This window comes from Trachurus trachurus (genome assembly GCF_905171665.1).
Source record: "Trachurus trachurus genome assembly, chromosome: 20".
In the NCBI taxonomy this organism is placed as follows: domain Eukaryota; kingdom Metazoa; phylum Chordata; class Actinopteri; order Carangiformes; family Carangidae; genus Trachurus; species Trachurus trachurus.
In genome coordinates this window covers 9,143,565-9,157,743 of record NC_139911.1, presented here as the reverse complement: position 1 = coordinate 9,157,743, position 14,179 = coordinate 9,143,565, and the positions used below count along the sequence as shown (strand labels likewise).

Sequence of the window (14,179 nt, the reverse complement as noted above, 5' to 3'; positions counted from 1 at the left end):
CACACACACACACAGGCGCTGAGGGAGAGAGAGAGAGAGACACACACACCACCACCTCATCACTGCAATAACATAGCAAGTTGAAGGGGGTGGCAGGGTTGGATTATTTTTGCCAAGTGAAATAAATAATCCTGCTAAATACAAAGCATTAAAAAAAAATCTCTAAAATGCATGTTTTTTCTCCCGGGGTGTGTAGATGCAAATCATCATCATCATCCTCATCATACTCGCCCTGAAAAAACATAGGCGAACAAATATCACTCATTTGTGTTGATTCAGACCCTTCTCTATCTCTCACTCTGCCTCTCAGCAGGTTTGTTTAGAAAAAAATACTGCTGGGGACATGAAAAATGAAAGCTACCATTGCTGGACTCTCTCCCTCGCTTACACACACATACACACACACACACTTAAATTGACAAGGCTGTGGTAGTGCTGCGCAGAAGAGGTTAAGCAAACATTGTCCACGTCAGTCAAGGATAGCAGAGGCTCACAGACAGACACAGAGAGCAGTCTCTGACGCAGGCATTTCACATCCACCTGGCAAATATAAACGGCTGGTTATGCTGTATCAACCACCATGAGCCTCAGATTCTCTGCTTATTTTATGCTATGATAACTCAGACACTTGTGAAACAACTTATATGGCAAACTTTATTTTAAGACGTTTAAAAAAAAAAAAGGCAGACTATTTTCTCAAAATACTTCTCCTCCTCGGAGGGCCTCAGCAGGCTCAAATTAAAAAAGAAGCACTCAAATCAGTTTTGTAAGAGCAGCAAGTCCTGCTGATATTTTGGAACCTATTATTAAGCATTACAAACTAATGTAGCAACTCTGGCTACTTGTTGCCAAAAGTTCATTCCTTTTTAGGAAAGGGGGAAAAAAATGTCGCATATGTTGCCCTATTTGGTGAAAAGATGTCTATCAGTATCAAGTGACCAAGAAAACAAGCTGGAGGTACAGCTAATGAATAGTGGCCTATACAGTGGTTGTTAATGCATTGTCACAAAGAGAAGAGAAGAGAAGAGAAGAGAAGAGAAGAGAAGAGAAGAGAAGAGAAGAGAAGAGAAGAGCATTTGCTTTTACAGTCAGTGTAGCGAGGAGACAGAGACACCTTGCTAATTGTGTAGATATTTCTCGTACACGGCAACCGAGGCCTTCCACTTCTTTTCGGGGGTTACAATAAAGTTTAAAGTTCAAACCCCAACTGTTTTCTAAAGACGGTACTCGGCAGGACCCTAGCCCTGTCATTATCTTCATAAACATAATCATAGGGCAGGTATCCTGACTGACGCCACGAGCTATGTGCCCCTCACTTAAACATCTACCGAGCACTTCTGTGACACGCCACAAACACACCATTAATGTCTCGGGCATTTCAAGGGAGGGGGGGTAAAAAAAAAAAAATGTTTTTAAAGTGAGGGCCTTGCATAAGTAAAAAGCAGAGATGAAAACAGTGGAGATGGGAGCAGGCATAAGGGATTTGTGGAAAAACACACAAAACACAAATGCACACATACCTTTTGGTTTTCCAAGAGCTCGAATACTCGTGACAGGTCTAATTTCTAGACCGAGGGAATTACTAATTAACTTAAGCTTTTGGCTCTCTATTTAATTAGAGAGGTCTCCAAATGAACTTTAGACCAAAGCCATTTGCTTTTTAAACAAACCCCCTTTTTCTGACAGCTGTTGTGAGTTTGCCCTCTTCTCACAAAAACCACAAGGAAAGCACAGTTGTTATTTATGCCATCATAGACTCTTTTTCTGGTTACCGTGGGAGGGAAGAAAGAGAATGGGGGGAGGGAAAAAAAATGAGCAATGGAGTTGAAAAGTGTACATTTTAATTGGATTTCACTACAAACAAACAACTGTCAGATGTAATTAGTGTGGTTTTAGATTAGCAGTGCAATATTCCTTTATCAAAAAACCCACTGAGAGGGAACCGGGATGAAATGGACCCATTACCTTACTGTTTGCTGTAGGAAATAACCGCTATTAGATATAAATGACACAATAACATATTGAAATCTAAAACTCCTCAGTGTTCTCACTGTTCAATTATCAACATGAAAGTAAGACGTCTTCCTACATGTGTGTGTATGTGTGTTACACTGCCCATAATGTGACAGGGGAGCATTGGGGTCAATGGCAAAGCAGCTGGGTCAGCAATCTCCCTCTTTTCTTTCACTCGCTCTCCAACACACACACGAACAAATGTTCCTTATTTTTAAAATGACATGTAATATGTGTCGTGAAAAGGAAAATGTTTGTCTTTCCTTTTTACGTTATTACAAAAAAAGCTATAAGAGTGAGTACGTCCAACTGGCCAAAGAGGCCAGTGAATCATCCATCACCACATCGTGACACTTGTTTAGGTATTGTGTTAAGGAAGAGGTCTATTCTTCAGCCGTACTTTGCTTTTTTAACAATTCCTCCAAAGCCCTCCTATATCTGCTCATCTCAGCTGGGATGAAACACGGCAAAACTCCCCTCTTTATTTAGTCTAGAGGCAGAGAGCTGATACATCAGCGAAACCACTGACAAAACCAGCCCTGTTAATACCTACAATTTCATATACAAGAACATTCCTGCTGCGTGCTCTGCTCTTCTTCTTTACTGTCACAGAAAAAGGAGTCTTTTTTTTTTCTTTAAAAGCAAATAATTAAAGATTATTCCACGGCTGGTGCCAGGCCAGAAAAAAAAAGGCATGGTTTGAGCGGGATAGTGTTGGCTGGAGTCTGCTCAAGAAATTTGGGGAGACATATACTTGCTTGCCTATATTAAATCAGAGTGGGAGCTACATTTGAAATAAAAAAGATTTTATTTTTTTAACACTGTGCAAATATTCCTGTGGTACAAAGACAGAGTACAAAGAAATATTCTTATTTAGTCTGGGTGCATGGGCAACTAGTCCAGCACCTGCAGATCATATGTAACATCTGTCTTCTTACTGACTCAAGCTGTTCATTAAGTCAAAGGAATTTCAGTTGAACTATTGTGATTATTTTTATTATTATTATTATTTTAATAATAATAATAATAACAGCACTGAAAAGGTCTCCATGCAACTCGAGACACATTTCTTTGGTAAATGCGTCTCATCTCTTATTACACTGTTTGTTTAAGCCCACAAGTCATGCATAATTAATTAGCCATTTATTCCCCCGAGGAGCTCTGCCAATGGCCTTGATATCCACATGCTATTGCCTTCAGGAATACCACGTGCCAATCATGTCGAGGACATGCAATATACATGCATACGGAGGCCCGTGCAGATGTTGACACATACAAATATTACACATGAGCCGAGGAGAAAGTAAAAGTGATTTGATGCAGATGCTCTGGTGTAGGAGGAAAAAAACACAATAATTTGTTTCTAATCTGCACTGGAAGAGTTTATTAAATTATTTCTACAGATATAGAGAATCACTCACTTCTCCATTTTTCATTAAGGTCTATTAATGTGCATGTGTCATGTGACTGGGCTCTCTGCCTTTTCAATCCCTGCCTTTGTCTTTGGTCAGCACGGGAGAGAATGTATCATTTGTCATGAGACGTCTTGTGCTATTGTGGTGTATCTTTTCTGAAACCTGGAAAAACTTAGTTAGTCATTAACTTTTTTTCCCTCCTCAACTCACAGCTCGTCTTTTTAACTTCTGTTTGAACGAGGTAGTTGGGCATATTTTTTTTGCTGCTTTTTGTTTTTAACCTTGCCAGCTTTTACGGCTATGAAAATACTTCCGAGAGCAATCGATAAAATGTGGCACATAACCTTCTGTGCTGTGCACTATTTGGTTGGTAAGTACAAGAGGGACAAACCTTTCTAAAGGCTGCTGAATGCTTTGTTGAATATGTAAGTTGAGGACTTGGAGGCACTCACATGGACCTGAAGGGCTAAGAAAGTGTCCTTCACGGTGATTGCATCAAGGAGTGCGGAGGACAAACAAATGTCACAGTCTGAATGGTCACTGCAGCATCAAGTCAACACCAATTTACAAGAAAGAAATGAGAATCAACAGAAAGATTCAGCACCAAAGCAAAAGTTTACAGACAGGGCGAACACAGGGAGGGAGAGGAGGGAGTTTCTCTTTGCATTCAAATTGCCCAATCACTGTTTGCTATCAACTCCCCTCCCTACCTGACCACCATGCCTATCAAAAGGCCGAGAAAAAAAAACAAAAAAAAAAAACACAGCAGACGCAAATGAAAGACGAGACAGACAGCAACACGAGATCCAGAGACACCAACAGAGATACACAGAGAAAGCAAATCTGTGAGACAATATGAGAGAAAAGACAGGGCCTCATTTTTCCACCATCCCATTTTATTTGACCTAAACCTGAGAATCCCAGCCACCCCCAGGGCCCACAGGACCCCAGATCAAACAGAAAGAGTCCTCTAACACACGGCCCCGATTGTTCTTTCCCCACCCAGTGGAATCCCCCCACTTCCACTTTGAAATAAAAAGAATAAACATATTATTCTAAATGAAATACCCAGACCCCATGTTTTTTCTTTTTTTTTCTGTGGCTAATATCCTGTACGAGATGGCTCATGCAAAATAGGCAGGAGAGCCTGAGAACGGGACAGAGCACAGAGGGAAGAGAAAAATCCCCCTCTTTCTATTTTCCCTTAAGAGACTGATGAAGGTCTGGCAAGATGAGAGCGAGCGAGCGAGCGAGAGAGAGAGAGACACACGGAGACATGAGAGAGAGAGAGTGAGAGAGAGAGAGGGTAACGCAATCCTAACTGGCGCTGGACCAACAGCAACAAAAACATTTAGATAACCGCGCTCAATAATGAACGATTTCAATGAGGACAAAAATTACATTTCCTACAGATAACATGCCCCCTTCCCATAAGAGAGCCAAAAGAGCGTTGAAACCACGTCATGCTCTACAGTGTGGTGCACTGGAGCATTATGTTAAGGGAGAGTTGTAGTAACTATATTAGTATCCTTTTACCTGACCAGAGACAGTGCTTTACTGGTTGTAATAAGATAGACTTGGCAGAGCTCAGAGAGACGGGGAAAAATATAGACCCCGTATGACAACTTGACTAGCTTCACTGGAAAAGCAACAAATCACTCCTCCACCGACTCTAGCCTGAGCTATAACAGTACCGGCGGCACGGCTCAAACGATTACCGATCTGCAATACCCACTACAAGGGCCACTCAAAATAACAGTCCACATACACATAACCAAGGATCGCTGCAGCGCACTTGATCCTCACAGGTGGTGTGGGTCACAGCAACAACGCCATCCCCACCTTTCCTATCCGCTAAGCACTCACTTCCTTTCATGCCAAAGTCTGTCAAGTTGCTTGAGAGGGGAAGAGGCAAGAAAAGAGAAGATATAGCGTGGAAAGGAGGCAGAGAAAGAGAGAGGAGTCTTTGTCCTCCTCCACTCAGCTCCAGCACGTTTCCTCCTCGGGTCTGGCCGGCATTAGCATATGAAAGGCGAGGGAAGGCGTGCAAAAGGTCAAAGAAAGAGGATCCTGTCCAATGAGAGACAACAAAAACAGGCCACACCAGCCTTTGTGGCGTTCATGTTCTCCACCACCCAATCTCACGCCCCTCCCTCAGCGCTGGATCATTTCCATACACCAGATGCAATAGCAATAATGACGGTTGATCATAAATTACTCACAAAGTCGAGTTGGGTCATATGGAAGTCACCGTGGCAATTTTAAGCTGCGTCACCACCACCCTCGTGTACCCCCCCATTCACCCCCCTCCTCCTCCTGCTGCCACTACTACCAGCGGAGCTCACACAACGCTCAGGCATTCACATAAAACACACCTGCCTGGCGGTTCCACAGTTCGCTACTACCCAGACGAGATCCATCCAAATCCTTCGTAAACATCTCAATAAAGGAAAATGTAAGAACAGTGTAGTTTGATCTGATCCATGAAAGCCGCCCCCTTCCTTCCATGTAAATGCTACCTGAGCCACATCCATCCACTACATAATTGCACACTCCAGTGCTTTAGGGATGCAGTTTAGTATATACGTGGAGGCTTAGGAGAGCCTGGAGTTTACCAGTCTCCACAGTTACTCTATTATCATACATATTGCCTCACATGACAACTTCCATCTGTTGGCATCCGAACAAACAGTCGGAATCTCTGGCCTGGTGTTTCCGGGGTCCTGTCCAGCAAACACACACACACAGCCCTCGACCAGGCAGCAACAGCGGGCCGGAGACAGACGGACTGGAAAGGGGAGAGATGGCAGAGAGAGGGAGGGAGGGAGGGAGAGAACGAAGAGGGGTAGAGCATTTCATCTCTCTTTCATCTCTGTCACCCAGTCAAGCGTTCAATGCCCCATTCAGTGCCTGCCCAGCATTATGCAAAATAATGCTAATCCCCTTTCCCGTGCTTTCACACTTGTATAAACCGCCGTTCCTGCCTCTGAAAAGCAATTATATCAGTTTACGTTCCTGTCAAAAAACAGGATTAGCATGCAAGTACTAGTAGCACCAACTAGGTCCAATCTCCAGCCACCTTTGGCTAGCGGGAAGCACAGAACATTAAATGTTTGTCCACCCCCCCGCGTATCCCCCCTCCTAAAAAATAAAGTCCTAGAGCTCAGTGGGGGGTGGCTATAAAGATGTGTTGAAATTAGATATTTGGATGGAATGAGAAGAAAGGCTGAAGGTAGAACTCCTTGTCCCTGTTATTTAGGCCTCGGCTTCTCTCTGCCAGAATCCCAGTCTTGTACAATAATCAAAAACAAATTCTGCTATGTCGCTACACACAGGGGCCGTATCGGCCTCACAGTCCAAGTCTCGCTTCACTGACAGCAGCGTGTTACACATGTGACACACACACACACACACACACATACTGACACACAGCACACATAAAAACTCAACTGCTGTCATCCCCGCCGACACATTGCCAACACATGCTCGCGGCCGGTGCCAGCGCAGGTGTGCACATGCAAAAACGCCACACACACTGAGCAGACCCGGAAAGATGGCCGAGTATTTTTGAATATGCAAATACTCTTACAAGCGGAACGTGTGCAAATAGGAGTCATTGTGAGCTGGTTTCATCTGGACAGTCGGGCCTCTCTCTCTCTCTCTCACTCTGCTCCTCTCATGTTTTGGGGGCACGGGGACACACACCCATCTCCACTGACGACAGATCAGGGGACATTAGTCAGCACAATTAGCCAAGTCGTCATGGCGACTAATGAAATTTGGCAAAGCGGCCAGCCAGAGACTTAAATGAGCTAGCTGGTTATGTGCTACCATGGGGGGGCTGACTGGCTGGCTGCTGGCTGGTTGCCTTACACACACCCATTATTCTCTTTTCTGCCATGGCGGTACAATAGAGTCACTTGTATCTCAGCCGATACCCACCGGCGGTACAAGCTCTCCGCCTGACAATTTGCATATGTTAATATAATTAAGTGCTAATTACACTAAAACTCGCATATTCACAAGCTCTCTCCCCGGGAGCTACGGAGGGGCTTGATCTCGGTCCAAGTCTTTAACCCTCCTCCGCCTCTCGCTCAGTGTGTGTGATAGAGAGAAAGTGTGTGTTAGCGGTGGTGCCCCAGGGCTGACACAGGAAGCCCCCCCCCCACCCCCTCTTTGAGACATAATGCTGAGCTGCTGTGGACTTCTTAGCTTGTCCCCCTACAGGCCTCCGTGAGCCAGGAGACCCTGACACTACTACTGCAGACCGTCACCCACCCTCCTCCCACCCCCTCTCTCCCTCACACATACACACACACGACATAACCAGGAGAATATTGAACCTTGATCTCTGTAGAAAATTCAGCTGTTAGACACCTCTTTGCATCAAAAACCTCCATGCTTCAAACAGTTGCATAACAGTCGTTGCATAAAACACCATCTATGAAAAAGCGAAAGAATGAGTGTGAAGGAGAGACTCTGAAAAAGACAAGTTGGTCCGTAAGAGTCAAATACTATTGGTGCAACACTGGTTGGGTTTATATGTGACTGTGGTTGGGATTATAGCTGCACTGCCACAGCCTGGAAACCTTCAAATGAAGAATTCGCTATTACTTTGTAAATTCAACCACCAATCATGTGTGTAAGGAGAAGTGCTGGATTGGTTTAATATTGAATCTCCTTAAAGCTGGTGGCCAGAAATGGTAACAGTTATTTGAGCCATAGATATGAAACAAAAAAAAATCTACATGATTCCCCCCTCAGTGAGTGTGTGTGTGTGGATGTGAGAGTGTGTGTTGGCCTGCCGTTTTAATAATGGAGGACAGGCGGTTGTGCTTTTCACATCGTAATGGCCGTGAATCAGGGAGGAAGCCAAGCGGTCGTGCTACAATTAGAGATCTTTTGTGCCTCTTCCTCTGTCTCTTTCTCCCTCTCTTTTCTTGTTTTCACTCGCTGACACTCTCCCTATCAAGAGTATGTTAAAACAGTCTACTCTGTTCTGCTGCTAAGGCTGAATGGGGAAAGAGGGAGGGAGGGGGTGACTGAGACTGAGTTTTTTTTTTTTTTTTTGGGAGGGGAGGGGGGGATTCACACTGTGCTGCTGCCGGACACGCATATACACACGCATGCACACACGCACCAACTGGTGCGGGAAGAGGGATTAAATAAACACACATGCACAGACGCACACCTATTGGCAGACAGACGCCTCTGTGTGCACTGTCCCTTAATGAATGTCTATGGGGAGTCAAAGGGTCCAAGCTCATTTAGTTGACTTTCAATGAGATGCAGCATTATGACTATGGTAATACGCTCCTCCCTTCCCCAATAATCATACATGGGTCATTGTGTCAGAGTGATTCATTTCTATCACACACATACGCCAGATGTTATTACACAGGAGAGTAAATCTCTCCAACGGATGTCAGTGGGCTTCTATGCAAAAAAAAAAAAAAAAAGAGGCGAAAAGTGGAGGAGAAAAAGAAGAAGAAAAAATATATTGTTATAGCAGTCCAGCGTGTAGTAAGCTATACTGTTCACCGAAGCATGACGGCTGGTAATGCAGGTTTGGATGTAGCTCTGTGTGTGTGTGTGTGTGTGTGTCTTTGAGGGGGGAGCTCCTGCTCGCTAATACCTGCTACTCGGATTACCACAGCGTCTTAAGTATTCAACCGGACTCATATTTTCCCTTTCTGCCTTTTTAGCCAAATTGGCTGTCTTTACACTGTAAAGCAGCGATATAGCCCTCCTTACTAAGGGCCTATGGGGGATCCACGAGGAAGAACATTAAAATGCAGCGATAGTCTTGTTGCAAAGCTCCTCTCTATTTCTTTCTCTCTCCCTCTCTCTTTCTGCAGCAAAGGCTTCTAAATCATCCAGCCTCCTCTATTAGACGGGAGACTTATTGAGGTAGAAACCATAAAAAATGAAGAAGGGAAATTTAATCCTTGAAATATTGATTTGCACATTAATATCAGATAGGCAGAGGGCAATCTAGCCGGGTGGAAATGACACATTGTCGACCCCTAGGAGAGGCCCGAGCCAATCTTCTAGCTGCATGTGTCTTGGGCCCAGGAGTTATAGGACAGACTCAGCCCCTGTCTCCCTCTCTCTCTCTCTCTCTCTCTCTCTCCCATCCTCTCCTCCTCCGAGTACCCTCTCATCCCTCTTGTCCCCCCCCCCCAACCACCCACCCACTACCCCCTCCATCCGCACCCTTAATGAAGGCTGCAACGCTGAAAATGCATTAGCTTTTAATAATCAAGGAGCATTTTCAAGCCAACAGCTATTGTCCTCCCAGGGCTATCTGCCCATCTCTCACACTATATGTTTTTTTTATTCCTCCCCTCCACCGCCACGGATAAAAATGAATGTTACAAGCTGCTTAACTAACATGCAGAGAGATATACACACACACACACCCAGCCTTTGATAGTGCTAAGACACAATGAGGAGAAAAACAAAAACAAGGGGCCTGGGCTTCTGCAAACATAAAGCTCAAAAAATTCTCTCATTTGCAAGACAAGAAAAATAACTTAGAGATTCTGTTATTATAGAGTGAGACAATACCATCATTAACTGATGAAATACACTGCAATTAGACAGGACCATCTCTTCTCCTAATTTCACTTTTGGATTTTTTTTTATTATTATTATCACTATTAGGCCTAAGTTGTATTTTTATAATGAAATGTAGGATTTTATGCAGATGCAATTAAATCGTCTGACTAGAGTGGAGATCCATTGAGTCTAAAAAACACACCAGTGTTCAGTGTTTATCCATCTATAAAACTGATCTGATTTAAGATCAGATTTAATTTGACTAAAAAATGGGAAATCTTATTTTAATTCATATTTTTAAATTTAAAAATCAGTTTATGTATATAATAATAATAACCATAATAATACACTCTGATTCTTAAAGCAGTAATAACGTCCCTTACTTGCACTACGAGATTCTACACAAAATCCTGTATTTGTATTAAAAATGTCTGTAGAGTCTATATAGAAAACCCAGTGAGTGTTGTCTAATTCAAACAAATTTAGAAGTGTATGCCACATTTGGAAAAACTGGTTGAAAAGCCTCTTCTTCGCTCTCAGATCCATGCAAAAAGCCAGGAAAGCCGTGTAGAAGAACAGACAGTCCTATAAAAAGGTCGCCTATCCTATACTGGCGCACCGTTTATTTGGAGCCTATACAGTCTCTCTTGGTACTCACACACACTCACTACACCGTTAGCCTACATACCGGGGTTGGAGACAGACTGGCCCCTTGGCCCTGATGTTTTTTTTTTTTTTTTTTTTTTTCCTCCCGTACGATCGATGTCCCCCCTGTCACTGTCGCGTCCCAATCGCAGCCAAGTCTATCTACCTACCTCGAAAAAAACAGCCAACAGGGCGTAAAAAACACTTGAGAACATCTACCTCTGCGCTCTGTTCCCTAAATGAACACAAAACAACACCAAACGACAACTTAGAGAAGGTGTTGCAACCAGCATCTCTGGGATTTAAGGGAACGACAATTTATAGAAGGAAATTAGAGCTAAAGCCACTGACGCGGATGGGGACCGAGGGTGGAAAATGAACTTACTGACTATGCAAGAAAGGAATTTAAAATGTGTTAATAGCCTACCAATAAAGATCATTAGAGTATGAGCTGGATACAGTCTGATCTTTACAAATGCCTGTGCGAAAGCAAAAAGCATCTCTCCAGGAGTTGGCTGGCTCTGAAGGGACTCGCCATGCTATCAGTAGCCCAGCGATCGGTCTCCCTTCCGGACACCGCAGCCACCCACGCCTCGGTAAAGTGAGACTACTTTAAAAGCGCAGCAGGTAAAGATGAAAGATGTGACCGGTGAATGCGGGTCGCTTTTTGTCAAGAATCCTTTAATAAAGATGTTACTTTGTCCGTTTTAGTGATAAACTCTTATTCAGACGAAAGGGGGATCGAGTCGGGAGACTGATCGTGTCACTTTGGTCGTGAATGCCTGGAAGGTGCATGAAAACCGATGTGTTCGGGAAAAAATGGCTTGAGCGCTGCGGTGGAGACACATGATCTCTTCAAATCACATATTTTGGCGGTTGGGGACAGAAGGAGTCGGGTATTGGGGGAAAAACAAGAAGCCGGACCCCTCGACTGGAAAACAAGCTCAAAGCGGACATGTCCGAGGGATCGAGCTCCTGGAAAGACACCGCAAAGCCACTAACGGGGGGGAAAACGCTCGTCTCGTCTCGTTGTATCTAACGCTGAGTGCCCGGTCTGTCCGTCCACCACACAATCTCAGTAACAACCGTATAAACTTTGCAAAAGGCAGGTCCGGACGTGATAACCCACTGTTAACACCGCGGACACATGCGTAAGAACGCCTCCGATCCTGTCAGCCGCTTGTTTTATTGTAGCCGAAGCGCCGGAGTTGCACTAACATCACGATATCCGCCTTTATTCTGGACTAAAAACACCCAGCACCTGTTATCCAAAGAGCCCCGATGTCAAAGATCCGCCAGCGAGATAGATAATCGATACCCGACCCCTAAATTTAACACACACACCCCAAACTACTCAATAAAAGTTAAAGGAAAGGAAAAAACTTACTTTCTTCCCCCTCCAAAGCCGTCACCTCCGCTTCTGTCTCTGCTCTTGGCTTTACAAAACAGTCACATCCAGTGGCTTGCGTAACAGGACAATCAAAACGTGGAAAACAGGTAAAATTACAATAATCCTCCAACTTTATATTGGGAAGAAGGGGTAAAATCACAAATGTCAAGCGTTTTGAGAGCTATCCCTTATTTTGGTTCCGGTGGCGGTGAAACGACGTGTCGACGGGCTGCCTCGCAGTTTCTCTTGTGGACGGGGGTCGGGAAACGGAGGAAAGGAAATGAAAATCCGATATGTCTTTATTCTGCTAATTATTATCGTTTTAGCCCTGTTTAAAAAAATGGCTGATTAAGTTGAGTGCGCATGTCTTTGTGTGTCTATTTCCCGATATGCACTCTGGGAATGGGTAGAGAGACAGAGAGAGAGAGAGGGCGAATGAGAGAGAGAGAAAGAGAGAGAGAGGGAGGGAGCAAAAGAGAGACGGGGAGGGAGGGAGAGAGAGGAGAGAAGTGTAATTAGTGAGTTGATCAACAGTCTCCACATTGCAAATGACGCGCACACGGAGGCCTGGCGGCCGCATAGGTCTATGCGCACAGAAAAATCCTTTTGTACGGTCTCTCTCTCTGAGGGCCGAATCACATGTGGAACAATGGACAACCGCTTCCTGCACAGCAAACAGGCAGGACACTGAATTACTCACAAGTGCTCAGAAGTCATCTTTTCTATATATGTAAAAAACAAAACAAGTTTTGCACATGAATATTTCCGAAGCGTATCACAGAACGCTCCAACACAGCGATGCTTTATTTCCCCATTTAAGAAATATAATAATAACTAAGCGATATTATTCTACACGTGCTGCTTTATTTTTGTTTTACATCTGATTTATTTTCACCGGTTGTGACACTACAGGTGAATTACTTTGTCTCGACGCGCAGAATGAACGATCTTTGCGGATTTCGAGACACGTTAGGATATTAAAAATCCTGGCGTGACTTTCTACGAGGTCTGGGACAATTTCTCAAAATGAATGAAAGAGGTGGACTTTGAATTTCACCTTTTTAAATCAATAATGTGCATAAAAACAGAAAGGGAAAAAAAATAATACACGAGGGAGGAAGATGAAAACTACAAAAACGCCTGTGCCGTATACAAACGGGCTTACACATGGTGTAGAATATATTTTGTAGGAAACAGCTTTTATATGTAGAAAAGCAGAAAGCGGATTCACGCACGTGAGTAATTTACGCTTCACACAGGTGGATTGTTTTGCTGTTTTTGTGTCGCTTTCTCTAATGGTACACAGGATGTTTAAATGCAGGTGAGGAGATCTGTTGCATATCAGCTACACACGTAAACATCCAAGCCTGAAAATGACAGCCACAAAACATCAGAGTAATCCAGCACATGTTGGAAAGTCATCACTGCCCTTTCGGGACCGCTGAGGCCCCGTGTGGGTTCAATAGAGCCAAACTGCAAAATCCAATACAAGGTCACATAAAAATCCCCCTCTCTATTCAAAGCTCCATTCACTGGCGTTTACATTTAGTGTCCTTACAAAGTGCATCGGTGTGTTGGCCCTATACCCTTTCAATGCAAACCGTTTACTGTGTTTCCCCCCCGGTTTTTAATGGTGTCTTTTGGACAAGAGGAAGACTTTACACAGTCTCAGTCGGGGAGAAAATCAAGAGATCTTGTTCGCCTTCATGGAAAAAATCGAAGCTGGGGGTGAATTGAACTGCATGAGCCGGGGCTTGGGATGTGATTATAAGGCTGCTGCTGGCAAGTGAACTACTAGGTCTACTTTGCAGCCACATTGACTGGACTGCACCCATACCAACTGGATCCTTAAGAAGCCAAGAGATCCGAGCCCGACCCGACCCGAGGCTGTTTATTCTGGGTTTAGAGAGGTCTCTGACAAAGGGGGTGGGTGGGTCGAGGTGAGGAACAGAGGCGTCACTTTTCACCCGGATCCAAGGCTCCTGCTGCTGCCGCTACTGCTGCAGCTGCCTCCCTGTCCTCCAGGGGGGTTTTCTAGCCTGTCAGCCTTGGGAGGCGTCGCTCACAGACGGCTTGGAGAGTTTACTCTACCCCGCTGCAGCAGCGGACGCGCGAAAAGTCCACCGGGGCGTGCGTCGATCTACCCTAAGCTTCA

The 14,179-nt window shown here is 44.4% G+C and overlaps 1 protein-coding gene across 1 annotated transcript in view; it reads right to left on the bottom strand.

The window, feature by feature from the left end:
* The window catches only part of zfhx4 (zinc finger homeobox 4), an 81,176-nt gene extending 68,807 nt beyond the window's left edge, over window positions 1-12,369 (bottom strand). Inside the window, exon 1 of the mRNA XM_083995797.1 lies at window positions 12,022-12,369. The gene's annotated coding sequence lies outside the window, so the exon portion shown is untranslated. The remainder of the gene's footprint in view (window positions 1-12,021) is intronic.
* Window positions 12,370-14,179: the final 1,810 nt, after the last annotated feature.